Source organism: Peromyscus leucopus, chromosome 18 (assembly GCF_004664715.2).
Source record: "Peromyscus leucopus breed LL Stock chromosome 18, UCI_PerLeu_2.1, whole genome shotgun sequence".
NCBI lineage: Eukaryota > Metazoa > Chordata > Mammalia > Rodentia > Cricetidae > Peromyscus > Peromyscus leucopus.
Genome location: NC_051078.1, coordinates 28,032,503 through 28,038,365, shown reverse-complemented (window position 1 = coordinate 28,038,365; position 5,863 = coordinate 28,032,503).

The following is a 5,863-nucleotide window of genomic DNA, read 5'->3' as shown; positions in this document are numbered from 1 at the left end:
ATCTGTAGGTTGGTCCCCTTCACATGTTCCAAGAGTTCCCAGATGAGATGAATGTTGACATGGGCTAATTTCTGGGCCTGGGTAGCAGCTGGGTTCATCAGCCTGCTAGGTTTCCCTCATGGTCACTACCCCTGTGAACTCTCCAACACTGCCCCAGCTAGCTCAACCAATGCAGCCTGCAGCAAGGAGCTGGGCCAGTTCTCTTGCTCTCAAGTCATCAGATCCAGGTCACCCACACTCACCACCACGGACAGCTCCACTGGTTTTCCCAGATGAGGTGCATGACCCTCTCGCCTATTTTCTCAAGGGGAACAGAAGGAGTAGGGAAGGGATCAGCTCTCCTGTTCTCAGACCCTCAAGGCTGGCTCACCTGTGCCCCCAACAACAGGGTCAAGTCTAGTCTGCTCCCCAGGCTGGGTGCAGAGTCTGTTCTCCTGTGTTCTGCAGCTGGTGAGGGGCAGGCCTAGTTCTCACTCTTGTGACCCCAGTTCATCGTCAGCTTTTCTAATTATTCCAGAGGCAGGCAACACAAAAATTTTCCAAGCCAACAAGAAAATGTTCCCCAGACTTTTACAAGTAAAATACAATTTTCTTGAATTTCATTCCATATAATATTACATGTATGTATATCATTTGGGGGCTGATCATTTGGCAGTAGACCATCAACTCATGTGATCTTGTGGAATTTCACCTCTCCCAGCTTTCCTAGGTTGTCTGAGACTTATTTATTTAGTGTTCATGCCTATTCAAAAATTTCCCCCAAGTTTGGCATGTTCATTGACATCATTCCTATTCTACTAACATTTAGGTAGTCATGTTGGTGAGATCTTACAGGTGTAGCATCTAATGTCATCAGATAACACAACCTCACTCTTTCCTACAGCTAGAGGCTCCTCACTGATCTTCCAGCTACCTCTTCTGCTGTGTCTCAGGTCTGAAGTATTTTGTAGATGTATATATTAGAATTGGAATCCATAACTATGAATTAAAAACAACAAATAAATAAATCTCCATTCCAATCTAATATCTTTGAAAAAATTGATTCAAATAATATACCAATTGTGCCACATTCTCCATAGTATGAGAAACACTTTCATCAAAACAAGCACTATTATTCAGTTTTTCTCAACTTCTTTCACGTGTATAGTATTTTATTTTTAACTGTGTTCTCTCTCTCTCTCTCTCTCTCTCTCTCTCTCTCTCTCTCTCTCTGTGTGTGTGTGTGTGTGTGTGTGTATGTGTGTGCATGTTTGCACATGTGCACAGGTCTCTGTAGATGCCAAGGGGAGGTATCAAATTCCCTCAAAGTAGAGTTATAAGTGATTGTGAGTCACCCAATGTGGAGACTGGAAACAAAATTCTGGTCACCAACAAGCTTAGAAAGTGTTCTTTTTTAAACATTTTTATTCGTTTTGTTTATTTTACACCCTGGCGTCAGCATCCCCTTGCATCTTCCATTCTCAGTCCCTCCCACCATCCCACCATTCCCACCCCCAATTCCCTCCTGTTCTAACTCCATCCAGGAAAGGGCAGGTCTTCCATGAGTATTTATAAAAATGGAATATCACATTGAAGTAAGACCAAGCATGATAAAGAAAATAGATTCATCAGGAAAAAAAAATCAATAAAATTCCTAACACAAAACACCCAGGAAATCTGGGGCACTATGAAAAGACCAAATGTGAGAATAATATGAATAGAAAGAGAAGAAACCCAGCTTTAAACCTCAGCAACTATATTTAACAAAACCATAGAGAAAAATTTTCCCAACTTAAATAAGGACATGCCTATAAACGTACAAGAAGCTTACAGAACACCAAATAGATTGGATCAGAAAAGAAGATCCCCTTGCCACATAGTAATTAACACACTAAACATACAGAACAAAGAAAGCAAGCAAGGGAAAAGGACCAAATAACAAATAAAGGCAGACCTGTTAAAATCACACCAGACTTCTCAATGGAGATCCTGAAATTCAGAAGGTCCTGGATTGATATCCCGCAGACTCTAAAAAAGTCTTTTGAACCATAATCTCTGCTCCTCATTGTATCATAATTCTCTTTTTTTAATGCAGACACTTTAAGAAAATTAGAAATTATTACATTATTTGTATTCATAAGTTTACTAAATTATTGGTTGACTATATTTGTTTCTATTCACAATTTTTAGCTCACTGGTCAACAACTGGGTTCATAATCCAAGTTGTTCTGTAGCATTCCTTAGACAGGCAGAACCCTGTTCAAAGCAGTCTCATTGTGTAAAAGGAATTATCTAACTGGTGTGTTTATGTGAATTGCATTTTCCTTTGTTCTGTGATTTTCTCTGATAAGAGTCTTTAAAGCTATTGCAGTGATTGCTGATTTTCATTTTTCCATCATTCTAAAGATGGTTAAATGTCATTCACAGGATTTTAGAATCACTCATATTTTCAAGTACTTAAGTCTTCTGAAGCTATAATTCTGATGTCAGGTTAATGGAATTTTAGGAATAATACAAGAATGAAATTTATGAATAGCAAAAGGAAAAGAACAGAGTTTGTTTCTATTTTTTTCTCTTTTGCAGACTATTTTTTCCACTTCACTGTAGTTATTAAGTTGTCTTTTAAAACCACTATTGGATAATAGCAATCTCAACATACTGTTCCTTTGGGAAGAGATAAATGTCAGTTATTCTGTGATGCTTTAGGAAATGTCGATGTCGGATTTCAACTAAGATTCTAAAGTTCTTATATAGAATTCTTCAGCAAACTTGTGTCTTAGCATCAGTCATTGCATAATATTCAATAGTAATCTGAATTTATAGTTTCTCCTGTTTGACATGGAATACAGTATTGAATTATCAATATCCATATCTTATATCTGAGATAACTATATTACACTTACTAGTGAAAATAATATTACATCATGCCCCTAAAGTACATTTTAAAGGATTTTACTTCTTTGTAATAACCATTAAATAGTGGCTGCAATTAGATAATCTATCAAAATAATCTCTTTTGTGAAAGGATAGACTTGTCCACGACTACTATTGAATATAACTTCTAAAATTGGTTTTATTATTAGGCTCATTATTACAATGAATTTAAATTTAAATCTGACAACTTTCACAAGTAGGTTAACCATTCTCAATAGTTATATTTTTACCTAATAAAAATGCTACAATAATGTATTTACCTGTCACAAATTCATGGCTACTAGGAAATCATACACACATACTTCTCCTGCCAAGGAGTAAAAAGACATCCTGTTTCTCAGCAACCTCGAATCGATTTGTGTTCTCAATATCCTGATCCCAGCAAGGTGCCATGAGGAGCCCCAGGTGATACCTGATTGCACAGTTGTGTAAGAGAACTAACGTCTGAGTTTAAGGGAAGTCCCATGCTTTGTAAAAAGATCACCAGGAAACCTCCAACCTTCCCTTTACCTTCCCTTTAAAGAATGGTATGAACAGTGGACCAGTATGTCCTGTGCTTTCAGGAAACAATTCTATCCTTTAAAGATGTATGTAAATATCACTGAAAAATAATAGAGAATTAAAATTGTTGGACATGGAACATCATACTATTTAGCAGTTATAAATGTTCATATTTTTACATATGGGATAAATATACATGTCAGACTGATTTATTGTGAAATAGTAATATCTCATAACTCTAAGGATGCTATATGCTATTTGAACCCTCTTTAGTGAATCAAGTCGACATCAGAAAATGTGGAAACAAGTAAGAAACTTTCAGAGAATTCTAAAAAAAATTACAAATTTTAGGTATTATAATATACAACTCAAATGAAATATTATTTAGCATAATTTTAATTCGCAATGATTTTAAAGCATTTGAAAAGCTATATTCCAATGAACATGCTCATAAATTTGGTATACCGTCCCAACTATTAGATGAGAATTTTATAATAGGTAAGAGAGGAAGTTGATATTGTTATGAAGTTTAAGGATTAAGTCCAAGATGTGTTTTTTGAGCAAGGATGATGTCAGGGCAAAGTTAAATACTTTAATGCATTTTCGAATGTGTGTCATCTGTTAGTGAAAGAATAGCAATATGTTATTCTAAATGGGTTTCATTTCTTGAAGAGTATAGTAATGTCAATTACATCCAGTTTTCTTGAACAGGAAACTAGGTTTAGGACAAGTAAAGTCATGTTGATATAAAGTATATAGTTATGGATATCTTTGTTTGTAAAATGTAACATCACCATCAGCTAAATCCTATGAAGACTTTTAAAAAACATTGAAATAGCCGGGCGGTGGTGGCGCACGCCTTTAATCCCAGCACTCGGGAGGCAGAACCAGGCGGATCGCTGTGAGTTCGAGGCCAGCCTGGGCTACCAAGTGAGCTCCAGGAAAGGCACAAAACTACGCAGAGAAACCCTGTCTCGAAAAACCAAAAAAAAAAAAAAAAAAAAAAAAAACATTGAAATAGCAGCTGAGGAAGAGTTCATACATTTGCAAAATATATTTTATACTAATTGCATTGTGCCACACTGATTCCCAAATGTCTAACAGAAGAGTTTAAAAGAAGAAGAAGGTACTTTTGTCTTGGAATCAGGTTCTTAGTGTGGCTATTTTGTTAGACCATTCTGAGGGTAGGAGCACATTTCAGAGCCTGATCTTATATCAGTAGATGAGAAACAAAGAGAAAACAAGAAATACAGGAAAGAACCATGCTGAAATATAGTGGGAAGGACATGTCCCAAGTGATCTATTTAGCTAGGCTTCACTTTCTATTTTGAATTTCCAGCCAATAATGCCATACTATTATGAATGTACCAAGGGATTCATCTAGTCATTAGATCACAGCATTCAGGGTTTCATTGTCTCTGGAAAGGTCATCAGAGACAGCAAAGAGTTGTTGTTCACCAATCCCTTAGATGATAATCTAATCAACATTGCCATCAAATTTAATCATTATGCTAATTTCATATCTATAAGGCAAGGATGAGAGAAAGTGTAACATAAAACATACATTAAATAAGGAAATAAAGACTTGGTCTTGTTTTGTGGAAATGATGCTACTACTATCACTACAATGAAACACACACATACATATACACATAAATACACAAATTCATATATGTACTTATAATAAGAGAGAAACAATAAATAAATATTAACAGGGAAAATATTAGTAATTCATTGGAAATACATTTAAGGATAAAATAAATTTAATGCAAATAGAAAAGCTCAAGTATATGAATAAAATAATTTTTATAATAATTCTTCCCTTCTAAATATATATGTTTGTTCAATCTTTGTAAAGAAATACATGATTGAGTTATATTTTTTAAATTAGTGTCTCTACACTCATTCTTATTGTCTCTTCTTTAGCAGATTATATCAGTTGGCAATGCATGGTATAAGCAAAAAGGGTCGTCTAAATTAGGATGGACAATTCCAAGAAATGGTTCAGGGATTATAAGCACTGTCTACTCTTCCACATAAAGCAATGCACTACTCAATGTAACTCCCATACTAGGAAATCTAATGCCCTATTATAGTCAACACCAATGTAAGACACACATATGTAGCACAGACATACACAGGCAAGACACCCATGTATGTAAAAATAAAATAACAAAAAAACTAAACAAAATTAAAGTTGTTAATGAGTTAAAACGTAGAGATAAGAGTAAAAACTTGCTGAAAAAAGTCACTTTGATTATAGTAAGAAATACTCTCTTTCAAAGCAGACTGTGTATAAAGTACTTTCTTAAACCCGAAACTTAGCATTTAGTGCAATGAACTACCAAATGAAAACATCATACATCTAGATTAATTTCACTACCCAAGCAAACAGCCAGTTCCAAATTTATGCATCTCAGCAAATTTTTATATTTCTGGAATGGCCCTT